Raw genomic sequence first — 18,540 nt, 5'->3', positions numbered from 1 at the left:
GCAGTTTCTTGCGGTCCTGGGCAGAGCAGTTGCCGTACCAAGCCGTGATAATTAAGTGCTTGTAAGTGGGCATGGGGTTGCCAGCTGGTATCCTAAAGACCAATGTTGCCCCGATCTCTCCTGTGCTTGCTGATTCACATTGATCCCTGCCTCATTTTTAGATTCTCCTTGCTCTTAAACCCCTTTGCAACCTATCGCTATAAGCCTGTGTAATATAAGCCTGTAACTCTATCTCTGTGAGGGCTCCAACTCTACAATATCTCCGGTATCTGTGTGCCTCCAGTTCTGTCATCTTGAGTGCCCCTGATCGTAATCGCTCCGACCTCATGGCTTTTCTTTCAGCTGCATTGGCCTCGTTTTGCCCTGGAACTCCCCCCTCCCACTCCGAGAAAGAAACCGTGTTCCTCTCCACTTGGTAATATAGTGAATATCTGTTGAAGCCATCTCAGCGTCAATCGCCACTCTCTGCTGCCATCTTCTCTTCAGGACATCTTGGTGCCTTTTGTTCATCTGCCCTATTGTCACCTTTCAGAGACACAGAGACATATTGGAGATAAACACCCCCTTTGGCCCCATGAGTCTGCTCAGACACTAATCCCACATTAACCCCATTTTATTCTCCCCCATTCCTGTCAACACTGCCCAGATTCCGCCACTCGCCTGCACACTAGGGACAACTTACAGCGGCCAATTAACCTACCAACCTGCACATCTTTGGGATGTGGGAGGAAACCGAGGGGGCCGGGGGTGGGGGGTAACCCACACGGTCACAGGGAGAACGTGCAAACTCCGCACAGACAGCACCCCGAAGTCAGGATCGAACCCGGGTCGCCAGAGCTGTGCGGCTGTGACCCTACTAGCTGAGCCCTCGCTTGTTTGATAATGCTCATTTGAAGAAACTTCGCATTGAATGCGTTGCATGATTGCAGGATGCTTTGCTGCTCTGCAAGGAGCTAGTATGGACTCAATGGGCCCAGTGGCCTTATTTTGCACCCTATGATTCTTCTTCATGTGGTTCAGGTGAGCTGGGGAACCCTATCCTAGGAATCCTTTCATTCCTCAAAACCAACGAGAAACTAGACTTGAAAATCATGCAACAGCTATTACCTTATTAAAATAGAACCACCTAATGTTGTGATGTTCCCCACAAAATGCATGACTCAAGTGAAGAGTTGAAACACATGGACAAGCAGGGATTTCAGTTGGACTGACTGGGGTATGGAGAGGATTAACTGGCTGCAAAGCCAGGTTTTTGGACTTGTTCTCCATTGTGTAACTCCAGCCTAAAGTCTTTGTTTGTGTACATGAGCTTGGCAGCATTGCCCTGGAGACCTACTGGCTTCCAATACTCAGCGAGAAGACTCACTCACCAAGAAGGCCACTTGAGCCATATCCAGGGAAGCGTCAGCTGCTTGGAAATTCAACCTCAATATGTCCTGGAGAGGAAAATACCACCTAATGTATCAACTACGCTTCAGAACCAGAACCAGATTTATTATCACTGACTCATATGACATGAAATTTGTTGTTTTGTGGCAGCAGTATAATGCAGAGACATAAAGTGAATATAACTTACAAAAATAAATAAATAGTGCAAAAGAGGAATAATGAGGCAGTGTTCATGGGTTCATGAACCATTCAGAAGTCTGACGGCGCAGGGGAAGAAGCTGTTCCTGAAACATTGAGTGTGGGTCTTCAGGCTCCTGTACCTCCTCCTCAATAGAGTAACAAGAGGAGGGCACTTCCCGGATGGTGAGGACCCTTTGTGATGGATGCCACCTTCCTGAGGCACCGCCTCTTGAAGATGTCCTCGATGGCGGGGAGGGGTGTGCCCGTGATGGAGCTGGCTGAGTCTACAACCCTCTGCAGCCTCTTACGATCCTGCGCATTGGAGCCTCCATACTGCAACTAGTCAGAACCAGTTTTTATGCAGCGTGATCCTGCCTGAAAAGATGATGGAAATTGATCTGAGACGATGATCAGAACACAATTAATTGAGTACCCCAAATTCTTAATAAAGAAAGCTTTGGTTTGTAATGGACAAAGAATATTGAACTGGGACTACTTGGATACTTCTCGACAGCTCTGATAAGATAGGTCTAATGGTTTCCTTTTGTGCTGTTACATGTTGTGATTTTGTGTGTTAGGTATCCAAGACATTATGCCCAGAGTATGTAGGATTGGGTGTGCATTATACACTTGAAGCAATATGGCATCTTAATTAAATATGGCAGACATGGTAGTGTAGCGGTTAGTGTAATGCTTTATAGCGCCAGCGACCCCGGTTCAAATCCGGCCGCTGTCCGTAAGGAGTTTGTACGTTCTCCCCGTGTGTCTGCGTGGGTTTCCTCCGAGTGCTCTGGTTTCCTCCCACATTCCAAAGACGTACGGGTTAGGAAGTTGTGGGTGGGCTATGTTGGCGCTGGAAGTGTGGCGACACTTGCGGGCTGCCCCCAGAAGGCTCTACGCAAAAAGATGTATTTCACTGTGTGTTTCGACGTACATGTGACTAATAAAGGTATCTTAAAGCCGCTGGCCAGATCGTCCAACCCGGTGAATGGCTCAGACCCATCCATCCAAGCGAGCGTTCCAGGACTCAGGAACAACGCACAGGTGGTCAGCATGCTGAAGGAGCAAAACCGGCAGCTCACCAAGGTGAGGGAGACGCAACGTGTTCAAACCCTCGAGCGTGTCGCCCATTCCCAGCTGGGTGTATCCCAACTCTACTTGCCCTCTGTGGTTCCCGGAGTAACCTCCCCGACAAAAAGTCCTGCCCTGGATCTTTTAGCAGCGCACGAAAAGCTGCAGAGACTCAGCGGGTCAGGCAACATCTACGGAGAGAAATTGACAATCGACGTTTCAGGTCAAGACCCTTCATCAGGAAGAGGGCAGAAGCCAGAATAACAGTTGGGGGGAGGGGGTGGGTAGGTGAATCCAGGTGAGGGGGGGGGGGTGATCGGTTGGCGAGGGGAGGGGGGGAATGGTGTCAGAAGCTGGGAGGTGATAGGTGGAAGTGACAAAAGGGCTAAAGAAGACGGAATCTGATGGGAGGGGAGAGTGGATCCTGGAATAACGGGTAGGAGGTGAGGAGAACCGGAGGCAGGAATGTGTGGGTGACAGGCGGACTGAGAGGGTGGGGGATGGAAAAGAGAAGGGGTGATGGGGCCGGTGGGATAAGGGAAGACAAAGGAGGGAACAGAGGGGAAGGGTTACCTGAAGTTAGAAGTCACCTAATATTCCGCCTTGGTAGTCTCCAACCTGATGGCATGAACGTCGACCTTTCCAACGTCCGATGACCACTGTTTGGTCGCCCTGTTGTAGGAAAGACATGGTTAAACCGGAAAGCGTGCAGAAGAGATTTGAGGATGTTGCCAGGACTAGAGGGCCTGAGTTATAGGGGGAGGATGGCCAGGCTGGGTCTTTATTCCTTGGAGCGTAGGAGAATGAGGCGCGATCTTATGGAGGTTTATAAAATCATGAGGGGCACAGGTAAGGCGGACGATAAGTCTTTTCCCCAGGGTAGGGGAGTCGAAAACTCGGGAGCATGGATTTAGGGTGAGAGGGGAAAGATTTAAAAGGGGCAACTTTTTCATGCAGAGGGTGGTGAGTGTATGGAACGAGCTGCCAGAGGAAGTAGGTGAGGCAGGTACGACAGTGTCAGTTAAGAAGCACTCGGATAGGTACATGGAGGGGCGGGGCTAGGAGGGATATGGGCCGAATGCAGGAAAGTGGGACTAAGTGGGTGGGGACCGTGGCTGGCATGGACTGGTTGGGCCGAAGGGTCTGTATCCATGTTGTATTGCTCTATGATCTTATCTTACATCAGTAGCAAGGATGTAATCTACAGTCCCAACATCCAAATGTCTAGTAAACTGGATAAAATCATTAAAATGTTCAAACCCAAGGACGGATGTAGAAAAATCAAGAAATGATAATTACCTGCAGAAATGATTACAAACTGAAGGTTGGTCCATTGATTACCACAATTTTAGCCCATTAAGTCTAAAAACAGCTTGAAGCTTGGTGTACAAAGGAAGTTTATTGCCCTTCTGTAATGTCACTTTGCAGCTGGCAACTGCAGACAGCTGAACATTATCCACGGTTTCATCACAAGGGCATTCAGTTTCGCTTTTTCCAAAATGAGATCCTGTGGCGTTGTCTCATCCAAGCAACCCTCTGCTCCGAGTTCTGTCTGCTCCAATCCCATTGTAAAACGAGGCTGCCGAGAGGCATTTTCATCCTACCTATGGGAATCTGCCTCGAAGAGGTGGGAAGGGGGAGGTTACCATGGAGACCTGGGCTCAGTAGTATCTTTTGGGAGTCATTTATCTGTAGCTTCCACTTTGCAATCCCCTCCCTTCCCCCCAAATGAGGGAGGGTGCGCTGTGAGTTTTGTGGGAATGAGATATTTTGGTGTCTGCTCCTTGCTTTGTCCGGAGTTTTTTTGAATGAACTGCATGCATTAACCAGACTCTACACACACCCCCGCCCTATCATTTGCCCTCCCTCTACTACTAGTGACTGAATCGCTCCTGCCTCCCCTACCCATGATGTGATAAAGTGCACTCACTCTTCTCCGGTCTCACTTCAGAACCTTCTCAGTCTTTTCAGCCACCTTTCTGGAATGACGGACTTGACATTGCCGCCCCCGCCTATTTGACGCCTTTTGTACGCTGCCAGACAAAAGTTACAATTATGCACAGAAGCTTAATGCCTGGTTTGGAAAGCGGAGTATGTATATTTTTACAAGGAAACGCTCTGATCCTGTCAACCTTCTTGCATCAAAACCTTTTTCAAACAAATGGCTTCCTGCTTTGCCGATGCGAGGTTCCCCACGGTCTGGTGTTCAGCTGCAAAGATGTGACATCAGCAGCGCAGGTCACAACACGAGGGTTTTACTGTGCACTCCATCTGGGGCTCTGCGCATAAATGATGAGTGTCAGTGTTTGATGACACCGAAGCAAGTGTAGTGACATACTGCCAGAAAGGCGGCAGATGGCTAAAAGGGGATGTAAATAGGGTGAGTGATCAGGCAGAGAAATGACTGAAGCTTTAAAATGTAGAGAGGCAAGCAGAAACCAGTAATAAATCATGACGATCCTTGTTAGAAGTTAAGAGGTGTCAGCTGTGGGCCAGTGAGCGCTCTTGCCTCTGAAGCAGAAGGCCGCAGAACTCACGTCGGGGACTCAAACACATGGGGCGGCTCAGTGGCACGGCAAGTAGAGCCACTGCCTCACGGCACCAGAGACCTGGGTTCGATCCCGACCTCCGGCGCCATCTGTGCGGAGCTTGCACGTTCTCCCCGTGACTGCGTGGGTTTCCCTCCTCCCGACACACTCAAAGATGTGCCAGTAGGTGGGTTAATTTGCCACTGTAAACTGTCCCTGGTGTGTAAATGAGTGGTAGAATCTGGGGGGAGTTGATGGGATTGCGGGGAGAATGAAAAAATGGGATTAGTGTAGCGTAGCGGTTAGCGCCAGTGACCCGGGTTCAATTCTCGCTGCTGTCTGTAAGGAGTTTGTACGTTCTCCCCGTGTCTGCCTGGGTTTCCCCCGCGTGCTCCGGTTTTCTCCCACATTCCAAAGACGTATGGGTTAGGAAGTTGTGGGCATGCTATGTTGGCACCGGAAGCGTGGCGACACTTGCGGGCTGCCCCCAGCACACACTATGCAAAAGATGCATTTCACTGTGTGTTTCGATGTACATGTGACTGATAAAGATATCTTAAACAAAAATTTCGGCAGGGCTTGGGTCATTGAGTGGCGAGCCCTCCCGCTAAAGGGGCAGGCTGGAGTTTAAGGATCTGATTGGCTGGTGGGTGGGAGGTTGGAGGTTTCCCATCAAGAGGGAAATACAGTAAAACTCCGATAATCCAGCATGCTCAGAGCTTGGGTGGTGCCGAACGAGTGGATTTTATGGATTATTGGATGTTATCTCTATGAATAGCCCCATGCACTTTTAATTGGCAACTTCTTTTAGATGCTACACAGTATATTATAATAAACATTCTAGTGAACCAGATAAGTTTAAAGGGAGTGTAGGAACTGGGGCCCGGTGAATGGGGATGGAGATCACCTGGTGAACCAGATTGGTACTGGTATTGGTTTATTACTGTCACTTGTACTGATGTACAGTGAAAAGCTTGTCTTACAAACTGATCGTACAGGTCAAGTCATTACACAGTGCAGTTACATTGAGCCCATTGAGATCCCGAACCATTTGTACTTCCAAATCGTCTGACGGAGGAGGACTGTTGCAGTTTTACTCTACTGGCAGCTATGGGACTAATGTTGAACCAGTTCTTGGGTCAAGTAATCCAGCTGGTAACCTCAGTTAACGTTTCAGTACAGCATTGAAAGAGCGCCGTACGGTTAGAGGTTCATAGTAGTTCTCCGTTGCATTCAGTAGTAACAGTGCAGTATAATCTGCCTTTGAAACTCAGCTTCATTGACGCCAGGAACTGCAGCTGAGAACCAGGGATCCATACATAGCTTCACTACATTGCATCGTTGGTGGAAGAAACCGAGGGGAGATTTCTGCCCTCTTGGCTAATACTTTAATCCATCTGCCCCCAAGAAAGTACCTCAACGAAGAGCACGGGATTTCACCTGGTGCCCTGGGAAATATTTACCTCTTGCCCTGCATCACGAATCCAACCATTTAGTTCCTTCTACTTCACAGATGCCCATGGGCTCAGATCCAGCTGCTCAGATCCAGCTGCTGCGACTTCCACCATTTCAGCACCGACATATTTTGCTCATGATGACAAGAGATCAGATCTCTTTATTAGTCACATGTACTGTACATGGAAACACACAGTGAAATGCATCTTTTTGCGTCGAGTGTTCTGGGAGCAGCCCGCAAGTGTCCGCCACGCTTCCGCGCCAGTGTAGCACGCTCCACAACTTCCTACACCGTACGTCTTTGGAATGTGGGAGGAAACCGGAGCACCTGGAGGAAACCCACGCAGACACACGGGGAGAACGTACAAACTCCTTACCGACGGTGGTTGAAATTGAACCCGGGTTGCTGGCGCTGTAAAGGCATTATGCTAGTTTCCATCATTGCAAGTTTTCTCATTCTTAAAGCAGCCAGCCTCCCTAGTAGTCCCTCAGGATGGAAGGTCACTTGTGCCACTCCGGTTCTGTGGGTTCTGAGGCGGCTAATAGGTCAATGTGGGACGTGCAGACTCTTGTTGTGGGTGAAGCAGGAGGTGCCTTTTGGTTCTGGGGTAGTTCGTGCAGTTGACGCTGGGCTCCTCTATGCTTCTGATGCACTCAAAAGGTTTCCAATACCAACCAGAGTGCTCCTTCTTTGAGCAGGGGCCAGAGATTCCCAGGAATTGGTGGGGATGTTTGCATTTCTTCAAAGGAAGTTTTAAGCCCAGTCCTGAAGAAGGGTCTGACCTGAAACGTTGACCACCTGCTTTTCTCCAACGGATGCTGCCTGGCCTGCTGAGTTCCTCCAGCATCATTGGTATTGGTTTATTATTGTCACTTGTACCGAGGTACAGTGAAAAACTTGTCTTGCATACTGATCGTACAGGTCAATTCATTACACAGTGCAGTTACATTAAGTTAGTACAGAGTGCATTGATGTAGTACAGGTAAAAAACATCGTGTTTTTTCATCTGGATTCCAGACACCTGAAGTCCTTTGTTTCTCTCTCTTTAAGCACATCATTGAATCATTTCCTCCATTTGCCTGGTAATCTCCTCCCAGACAGAGCTCGGAAAAAGCATCTATTTTGGGAGTCCGATGTCAGGCATGTGAACGATGTGGTCTGCCCAATGGAGTCAGCTGAATGTTATTAGAGATGGGAATGCAGGGGATAGTGATCTGCGAGAGGATACTGATGCTGTGTCACCTACCTTTCCGAGGTTGTAGAGGGTTTTATATTAAGCATGTAAAGAGATCTACAAATCCTGAAAGGTGGGCAGATAATTTAAGAAAAAATATCTCAAAGGTGAAAAACACGATGATGCTGGAGGAACTCAACAGGCCAGGCAGCATCCGTGGAGAAAAGCAGTCGGTCAAACGTTTCGGGGTCAGGACATCTTGGGAGATTCCTTAACTTCACTTTCGTTCCTCTCACTTTCTGCAGACCAAGGGCGTAGCTATGGGCACTCGCATGGGCCCCAGCTATGCCTGCCTCTTCGTTGGTTACGTTGAACAGTTTCTGTTCCAAGCCTACTCCGGCCCCATTCCTCGAGTCTTTCTCCGCTATATCGACGACTGCATTGTGCCATCTCTTGCACTTGTTACAACTCGACAGTTTCCAGAAATTTCGCCACAAGTTTTCACCCTGCTCTCCAACTCACTTGGACTATCTCTGACAACCTCTCTCTCCTTCCTCAACCTTTCCATCTCCATCTCAGGAGATACCTTATCCACTGACATCTGCCTTGTTCCATATCTTGAAGGTGGATGGTTTCCACTCAAGCTGCCCTGACAGCCGTGGTGAATGATCATTCGTCAACATATGGAATGGTATGTATTAACAGAACCTGCAGAGAGTGGTGACACAGCCCCAGTCCATCACAGGCTCGTAACTTCCTCCCACCCAGTCATCTACACAGTGCAGACACAAGAGTCCGCCGCTGCCGGAATCTGGACCGACAAACAACCTGAACTCGACGGTTCGAGCAGCACCTGAGGGAGGAAGGAATTGTCGACCGTTTCGGGTCAGAACCCTGCATCAGACGGGGTCATTAACCGTGGCCTTGTCATGGTGCGTTGCTTTCAGGAAGGCCGACGGTATTGTCACAGACGCCTGGCACCCCGGCCATTTCCTTTCTCTCTTCTACCTTCAGGGAGAAGATACAGGAGCTTGAAAGCCTGGACAACCAGACTCAAGAACAGCTTCTTCCCCACTGCTGTCAGACTTCTGAACCAATCACCTCTCTCACATCCCCTTCCTGGTGGTGCTGCCGACGTTCTCGGAACCCTTTAATGCTACCTCTTCTGTTATTGTCACTTTAGCATTTCTTTCTGTGTTACTTCAGTTTGCATGACAACCTTTGCACCATTCTGCTGTTTTGTGCTCACCACAGTGTTATTGTAGTGCAGGCGGGAGGGATTAAGTGTGATTAGTTTATTTAGTTTGGCACACATCACAGGCCCAAGGGCCTGTTCTCTGCTGTACTGTTCGATGTTCTGTGTTCTGTTGAGGGCTGTGGGGAATTGGAGAAGTTGATAAGATAAGATCCCTTTATCAGTCACACGTACATTCGAAACACACGGTGAAATGCATCTTTTTGCGTAGAGTGTTCTGGGGGCAGCCTGCAAGTGTCACCGCGCTTCCAGCGCCAACATAGCACGACCACAACTTCCTAACCCAAACATCTTTTGCAATGTGGGAGGAAACCGGAGCACCCGGAGGAAAACCCAAGCAGACACAGGGAGAACATAAAAACTCCTTACAGACAGCGCAAGAATTGACTACAGCTCTGCCTTCAATACAATAATCCCAAGCAAGCTTGTCACCAAAACTGCGAGACCTAGGGCTCAACACCTCCCTCTATAACTGGATCCTTGACTTTCTAACAAACAGACCGCAATCAGTGAGGATAGGCAGCAATACCTCCGGCATGATTATTCTCAACACTGGTGCCCCACAAAGGCTGTGTCCTCAGCCCTCTACTCTACTCTACTCCTACATACTCATGCCTGTACGGCCAGATTCTGCTCTAACTCCATCCACAGTTTGCAGATGATACCACCATTGTAGGCCGTATCTCAAACAGCGATGAGTCAGAGTACAGGAAGGAGATAGAGAGCTTAGTGGAATGGTGTCATGACAACAACCTTTCCCTCAATGTCAACAAAAAAAAAGAGCTGGTCATTGACTTCAGGAAAGGGGGCAGTGTACATGCACCTGTCTACATCATGGTGCTGAGGTCGAGAGGGTTGAGAGCTTCAAGTTCCTGGAGTGAACATCACCAACAGCCTGTCCTGGTCAAATCATGTAGGTGCCATGACCAGGAAAGCTTACCAGCGCCTCTACTTCCTCAGGAGGCTAAAGAAATTCGGTTGTCCCTATGACACTTACCAACTTTTATTGATGCACCATAGAAAGCATCCTATCTGGATGTATCACAGCTTGGTATGGCAACTACTCTGCCCAGGACCGCAAGAAAACTGCAGAGAGTTGTGGACACAGCCCAGCACATCATGGAAACCAGACTCCCCTCCATGGACTCTGTCTACACTTCCCACTGCCTTGATGAAGCAGCCAGCATAATCAAAGACCCCACCCACCCGGGTCATTCTCTCTTCTCATCCAGGTAGAAGATACAGGAGCCTGAGGGCACGTACCACCAGACTTAAGGACAGCTTCTACCCCACTGTGATAAGACTATTGAATGGTTTCCCTTATACGATGAGATGGACTATGACCTTACAATTCTACCTTGTTGTGACCTTGCACTTTATTACACTGCACTTTCTCTGTAGCTGTGACACTTTACTCTGTACTGGTTATTGTTTTTACCTGTACTACATCATGCACTCTGTACTAACTCAATGTAACTGCACTGTGTAATGAATTGACCTGTACGATCCGTATGCAAGACAAGTTTTTCACTGTACCCTCGGTATAAGTGACAATAAATAAACCAATACCAATTGAACCCAGGTCGCCGGCGCTGTAATAGCGTTACGCTAACCGCTACACTACCGTGCCTGCCCTTCAAGAGCTGTAATCAGCAAAGTTATGGATGGAGGTAAAAAAAACAATTGGTGTTGGGCAGAGCCTTTCTCTTGGTCACAGACCACAAGCCCGTGTGAACAATTCTTGCTGCTAAGGTCAGCAACGGGTCAAGAATGGAAAGTTGGGCCATTCTTTGAACTTGATAGAATTACATGATCAATGGTAAAAATTCAAAACAAGATGCTATTGCAGATGCATTGTCAAGGTTACCAAATGGGAATTCAGATACAGGATGTGAATGCACGGGCTTCACACTGACAATAGAAGAAGTTGATTTTCCAGTTTTTGGCTACGGAGACAGTCAAGAAGCACAAAACAACACCTGTGGGGGTGTGAGAAAGCATGAAAAGGTAGGACTGAATCAGGCCAAGGCCAGGCCAAGTGTGTGGACTGGACCAGACCAAGGCCAGGCCAAGTGTGTGGACTGGACGAGAGTCAATGGAGTTGTCAACAGAACAGGGATGTTGAAAATGGGGATCCAGAGTTGTCAGCCCAGCTGTGCTGAGAGGGCAGATTTGGAAGAGTTTCACTCTGAACATTCTGCGACAGATGGCTGTGGATAGATGTTTAGTTCATTGGCTGGGATGAGATGAAGATGGTGAACAGTAAGCAAATGAGAGCACTATCTGTCAAGATTGTAAAGTGAAGCCAGCAAAGTGGCCAATGAGACTTTTCCAAAGGGTACCGACTGATTAATGTGAGAAAGGGGTTGGTAACTGCTTGTCCTCGTCGATAGTCAGTTGAAATAGGCCAAAATGAAACACGTTGGGTCCTGTACTACGACACAGCTTCCTATCGAAGAACTGAGATTCATTTTCTCATGTCATGGCTCACTAGAGGAGCTAATCTCAGATCATGGCTCCCAGTTTCAATTATTTCTGTTTGAGTGCTTTATGGAACAAAATGGTACTAACTACACACCTCTGCCACCATCTCATCCAGAATCAAATGGTACAGTGGAGATGTGAGAAACTGTCGAGCAGTGTTGAAGAAGAATGTATTACAGGAGCTGCCCAAGTATAACAAGGAGACATCAATCTGTAAACTGTTTGCTGATGTACAGAACAATGTTACATTCCATAACTGGTTGCCCTCCTGCTGAGTTACCAATCAGGAGTGTCAGAAACAGAGAACAGTGCAACAAGGCCCACAATGTTGTGCTGAACTTATTAAAGTAGTATTTAAATGCCCAACTAAAACTAATCCCTTCTGCTGACACAGGTCCAGATCCGCCCGCCCCCCATTCTCTGCACATTCATGTGCGTATCTAAGAACGCTCTTCAACCACCCTTATTATATCTGCCTCCACAAACCCACCCCTGGCAGCAACATTCCAGCAGCCACCATTCCTAAGAGACGCTTAACAAAGCGTGCCCCACACATCTCCTTTGAACTTACCCCTCTCACCTTAGACGCATGCCCTCCTCTGGGAAAAGATACTCAGGCTGTCTACTCTATGCTTCTTCCATAATCTTAACCTCTATCATGTCTCCCTCAGCCTATGCCGCTCCAGAGAAAACAACCCAAGTTGTCCGAACCTGCTCTTAGGATACAAGTGCCCTCTAATCCAGGCAGTATCCATGGTAAAGCCTTTCTGCTCCAAGCATCTACGTCCTTCCTATAATGGGGCAACTAGAACTGAATGCAATATTCCAGATGCGACCTAACCAGAGTTTTATAAAGCTGCAACATAACCTCCTGACTCTTGAACTCAATTCCTCGACTAATAAAGGCAAGCATGTCATATGCCTTGATATTTCAAATATTTATCTATCTCCACCTTACATATATGCAATGATCCAGCCTCCACCACCCTTGCGGGCAGAGAATTCCAGAGGTTCACCACTCTCCGAAAGAAGGAACTTCTTAGTCTTAAATGACTGATCCCTTGGTTTGTAAGCATGTTCCCTTGTCCGTGACTCTCCCACTGGTGGAAACATCTCAATATCTACCCTGTCAAGTCTTGTTGTATCTTGTCCAATGTTGCTTGAAGATCTTCAGTGATGATTTGACACCATAAGGTAGTTTTGTGTGAGAATACACGTCCTCACCTGTGAAAGAGTCTTCAATGATGGGACAAAGTTACAAAATAGGGTTTAAAAATTCATTTAAAACTGGGGTGCATGGGAATTTCTTCTGCAGAGAGTGGTGAATCTCTGGAATTCTGTACCCCAGGAATTCAGTATCTCATGGGCAGGCATAGTACTGTAGCGGTTAGCGTAACACTATTGCAGCGCCAGCGACCCGGGTTCAATTCCCGCTGCTCTCTGTAAGGAGTTTGTACGTTCTCCCCGTGTCTGCGTGGGTTTCCTCTGGGTGCTCCGGTTTCCTCCCACATTCAAAGATGTACGCGTTAGGAAGTTATGGGCATGCTATGTTGGCAACGGAAGTGTGGTGACACCTGCGGGCTGCCCCCAGAACACTCTACGCAAAAAGATACATTTCACTGTGTGTTTTGATGTACATGTGACTAACAAAGAAATCTTACAGTGAAAGTAGCTGAAGGTAGATGGTTCGATGTACATGTCTTATCTCTCTTATCAGATGGTTGTGGCTGACTCATTTGGGGGTATTTAAAGAGGAGGTAGATACATTTTTGAAGGACCGGGAAACTGAGGATTATGAACTGGCGCAGAAGGGGAGATGAGGCCTGAGACAGATAAGCCAGGACTGTATTGAATGGAGGGACAGGTTTGAGTGGTCAACTGGTCCACTCCTCCTCCCATTCTCTTGTGTTTTGATGTTCTCACACACTGTTGTCACTCCTTGCCCATGTTGGGCTGAGCCCATGCATGCGAGGGATCCACTCTGGTGAAAACTTTAGCTCCTGTCAGCTCTGTGAGGCGGGCAGTGGGTACTGCTTATTGTCACCTTCCTAGTTCTATGTCACCACACAGTCAAACAGCCTTGCCCACTCTAGGCACCACTACCACTGGCATTGCCTCATCACTCTGTCCATCTTTTCACTAGAACTCCGTTTGTTCTAATTAACCCAACTCTCTCTCCATCTGGTTCTTCCATGCCTGTGGAATGAAGATCACAGGAGATGGGGTGTGCACATGACTGATACAGATATGTGCATTCCAAGATAAGATTATTCATTCGTCACATGTATGTCGAAACACACAGTGAAATGCGTCTTTTGTGTAGAGTGTTCTGGGGGCAGCCCGCAAGTGTCGCCACGCTTCCGGCGCCAACATAGCACACCCACAACTTCCTAACCCGTACGACTCTGGAACGTGGGAGGAAACCGGAGCACCTGGAGGAAACCCACGCAGACACGGGGAGAACGTACAAACTCCTTACAGACAGCAGCCGGAATTGAACCCCGGTCGCCGGCGCTGTAAGAGCGTTACGCTAACCGCTACACTACCGTGCCTGCCCTTATAGCCTGCAGTAACTATAACTGCTGTATTCTTTCCCCAGTGGTCTGTCTAAGGGTGAGGCATCCAAACCAAACACCCCTTCCAAGCCAATCTTTGCTCATCACTGCTAGTTAATTAGTATGAGCGGCGACATCCATTCACCCTACACCGACCAGCTGGAATGAAGTCTTCAGCACCTTGCCTCTTAGTCCTTCTGCCCTTCATCCCTGAAATACATGTCCTTGTCTGCCACCGAACAACCTGTTGCCATGCCAATGCACCAACCATTTAGAACATAGAAAACCTACAGCACAATTCAGGCCCTTCGGCCCACAAAGCTGTGCTGAACATGTCCCTACCCTAGAAATTACTAGGCTTACCCATAGCCCTCTATTTTTCTCAGCTCCATGAACCTATCCAAAAGTCTCTTAAAAGACCCTATCATATCCGCCTCCGCCACCGTCGCCGGCAGCCCCTTTAACCGGACTTCTGTCTGGATGCCGCGCTGCCTTCTACAGGGGCCGCTGGTATAAGTGCCACAAGAGCCCAACTTTCCATTGCTCCCACTCACTTCCATACTGCACCTAGTTTCTTTCTGTGAAAATTTCCCCTCGGGTGTTGAGTTGCTTTGGCTTTAGAGGGTACGAGTCCTTCTTGCTGAGAATTGAAGCACCTTGCACTTCAAACGACCACGCATGTGGTGAATGGCTTCTATGACCACAACTCTCACCTCTCCCACCCACCCAAGCACTTTGCCTTAATTCCAGGCTCCTCTCCTGCTCCTAGACTGTAAACTGCCCTCATGTTTGCTCCTTGCGACAGAAGGAACTTTGTTCCTTACACGGGACAAAATTCATTAGCATTGAAGGGCCTCAACCCGAAACGTCGAGTGTCCATTTCCCTCCATTGACGTTGCCTGACCCGCTGAGTTCCTCCAGCGTTTTGTACGTTGCTACGATGGAGTTAGCTGCATAACACACTCCAAAAATTGCAAAGCAGATTCACAGCCAGTAGATCGCAGCAACCTCTGTGGGTCTACCCCCTGTATTCCTGAGGAGTAGTTAGAAATGTGAAGAGGAGGTGTTCTCAACCATTATAGACCTCAGCAGATGAAGTGTGACTTTCCTCCCAAACTTCTAGTCGAATTGTTCACCTCTCAGCCTCCCCCAGAGGTACATCGTTGCCCCACTTCCTAGCCTTCTCTATTCACTCCATCATTGAATACGGCAAATGGTGGTGATTGACACTGATCCCAGTTGTAGCGCTGAAGCTTCAGTTAATCCACCAGCAAAGCAGATGGCACTTTGCTGTTGTCAATCAGAACTTCCTTGTTTTTTGGAAGGTTAAATAGAATCCTCCACGGACTGCGGGGGTAGTTTCTCTGTTTTGCTTGGTGGTTTTGAATGAGAGTCCTGGATCTTGTGTGGCCCCAGTGGGGACTATGATTGGAAGAGTCCCCTCTAATACTCCTGTGAAAGATGAACAATTCGAACTCCCGGCTGTATACTCACAGTGTCACCAATTAATTTGCTGTAAACATTTCAACATTCACATCAGTTGAATACCTAAAGGAGCTTCAACAATTGTTGAGACTTCCTCAATAAGGCATTTCAACAAGTTAATAAACTCCAGCCTTAGAGTGGGTGAAGAAATCGGACCTTCCTCAATATAAAACCCAAATGAATTTATCCTTCTTTAAAAATAAGCTCTTACATCTTAACACAGTTCAGTAGCAGAATATCACAGTTATTATTTGGCTGAAAGACGTTCTACAGAGCTCCTGATGTGATCCCTTTTTAAGTGTTACTGACAACGTACAGCAGGGGGGAATGCTGACCGTGCACAGCAGGGGGAAAACGCTGACCGTGCACAGCAGGGGGATGTTGTCATGGGTCCTTCAGCAGCAACTTCCCAACAGGCCCTCGACCACTGAGTAAACCAAAGATAAGCAGGCACTCAGGATGCACCACTGCCGTCCCTCTCCAAGTCACGGACCTCCCGACTGGTAAGTGTACATCATTGTTCCTTCACCAATGCTGGGCCAAAATCTTGTCAAAGACCACATGAACTGTAGCATTTCTCCACTGAGGTGACTGAGAAAGAGCATTAAATGTTGGCTTTGACAACAATGGGCTTTCCGAAAATGAGTCATGAAAACGATGAAAAGATAAGGGGGACCCCACTGATGTAAAATTCATAGAACCGTGGAAATGTACAGCACAGAAACAGACCCTTCGGCCCTTCTGTCCTATGTTGACCAGGCTGCCACTCCACGCCAACCTCACTTGCCTGCACTCGGCCCATATCCCTCTGTGCCTTCCCTATCCAAGCACCTTTTCACTGTTGTAGTTGTACCTGCCCCCACCACCCACTCTGGAAACTCATTCAATGTACTCACCACCCTCTGTGAGTGAAAAATTTACCCTTTAGACTGTCCTCTAAATTTCTCCTTTGTACCCCCTAATTCTGCTCTGGGAAAATGACCCTGACCATCCATCCAATCTATTGCCCTCATGTTTTTACAAACCTCTATAAAGCCACCCCTCTTATGATCCAGTGAGAATAAAAATGGTTGGAAATGGTAAGTTCATAAACTTTTATAATTATTGGTCACTCCTGTACTACCCAAATCATAATTACATAATCCTTACTCATTCTCAGTTTCAGGACAGTCCCTTACTCCTTGAAGTTTAAATGTCCTGAACAAACTGCTGCTGACTGCTGGACAATAACCATGTCTCTAAATTCGAGAAACAAAGGACTGCAGATGCTAGAATCGAGATGAAAAACACGATGACGCTGGAGGAACTCAGCAGGCCAGGCAGCATCCGTGGAGAAAAGCAGGCGGTCAATGTTTCGGGTCAGGACCCTTCTTCCTGGCCTGCTGAGTTCCTCCAGCATCATTGTGTTTTTCATATCTCTAAGGTTAGAGTAACACTATTACAGCGCCAGCCACCCGGGTTCAATTCCCACCACTGTCTGTAAGGAGTTTGTATGTTCTCCCTGTGGGTTTCCTCCGGGTGCTCTGGTTTCCTCCCACGTTCCAAAGACGTACGGGTTAGGAAGTTGTGGGTGTGCTATGTTGGCGCCGGAAGCGTAGCAACACTTGCGGGCTGCCCCCCAGAACATTCAATGTAAAAGATGTATTTCACTATGTGTTACAATGTACATGTACATGTTCAGTTCTGGTCGCCTCATTATCAGAATGATGTGGAAGCTTTAGAGAGGGTGCAGAGGAGATCTACCAGGATGTTGCCTGGATTGGAGAGCATGTCTTATGAAGATAGGTTGAGTGAGCTAGGGCTTTTCTCTTTGGAGAGGAGGAGGAGGAGAGGTGACTAGATAGAGGTGTACAAGATGATAAGAGGCATAGATCGATTGGACAATCAGAGACTTTTTCCCAGTGTGACAATGGCTAACACGAGGGGACATAATTTTAAGGTGATTAGAGGAAGGTATAAAGGGGATGTCAGGGGTAAATTTTTTTTTTAAACACAGAGTGGTGGGTGCGTGGAACGCACTGCCTGAAGAGGTTGTGGGGGCAGATACATTAGGGACACTTAAGAGACTCTTAGATAGACACATGAATGATAGAAAAATAGGGGGCTATGTGGGAGGGAGGGTTAGATAGATCTTAGAGCAGGATAAAATGTCAGCACAACATCGTGGGCCGAAGGGTCTGTACTGTGCTGTAGTGTTTTATGTTCTATGTTCTAATAAAGATATCTTATAAATTACTGGATTTTCTTCTCCTGTGTTCTGTTTCTGTTGAGTTATGCTGTTCTCTTTGGCCATGAAAGTCCTTCATGAAGCAATTCATTCTGAGCCATTGAGATCAGGACACCACAGTTCTCAACATACTACAGAGATCTCAGGTTGTTCTGTGAAACATTTTTCAACCACTTATATTTTTAACTAGCAGATGACTGATTTCTATCTACAGCATTTACATCGTGGCAGATTCACTCAGAAAGAGTCATCCAATGCATCTCTCCAATAATCTCCTCATATGTGATAGCAGGAGGCTGTTCTGCCCATCGAGATTATGCCAGCTTCAGAGCAATTCTATTCATGCCATCCCCCCACTTATTTTCCGGTCACCTCTTCTCCCTCACGTGCCCGTTGGGTTCTCTCACCACCCACCCACAGTACGGGGAACTAGCCAACCAAACTGCACAGGGCTGGGATGCGGGAGGGGAAATGAAACACCTGCTGGAAGCCTGTGCGGTCGCAGGGAGAACGCACAGACTCCATGCAGGACAGCACTGGAGGTCGGGATCGAACCACGCTCACTGGAGTCTGAGGCAGCGGCTCTACTTGCTGCACCACTGCTCCCCCCCTCCCCCCGACCATCCTCTAATGGACTTTGGTTCACCCATCTCCCTAACGTTGAAAGAGCCTTCATAATGCGGCATCAGATACACAACTGCACATTCCCCTGATTGTTCAAAATCCGAGAGCAACA

The 18,540-nt window shown here is 47.9% G+C and overlaps 1 long non-coding RNA gene across 2 annotated transcripts; it reads right to left on the bottom strand.

The window, feature by feature from the left end:
* Positions 1-1,473: 1,473 nt before the first annotated feature.
* On the bottom strand, positions 1,474-4,828 carry LOC127577930 (uncharacterized). 2 transcript variants are annotated; one of them, XR_007957460.1, is made up of 4 exons: positions 4,571-4,828; positions 3,214-3,312; positions 2,652-2,831; positions 1,474-1,944 (listed from the first exon to the last, which is right to left on the bottom strand). It is a non-coding gene; the product is annotated as an uncharacterized LOC127577930 (long non-coding RNA). The 2 variants fall into 2 exon arrangements; XR_007957459.1 differs by having other exon boundaries at positions 1,474-1,940; positions 2,728-2,831.
* Between the last annotated feature and the right edge of the window lie 13,712 nt (positions 4,829-18,540).

This window comes from Pristis pectinata, chromosome 14 (genome assembly GCF_009764475.1).
Source record: "Pristis pectinata isolate sPriPec2 chromosome 14, sPriPec2.1.pri, whole genome shotgun sequence".
Lineage (NCBI taxonomy): Eukaryota > Metazoa > Chordata > Chondrichthyes > Rhinopristiformes > Pristidae > Pristis > Pristis pectinata.
This window is presented reverse-complemented; position numbering and strand designations above follow the sequence as displayed.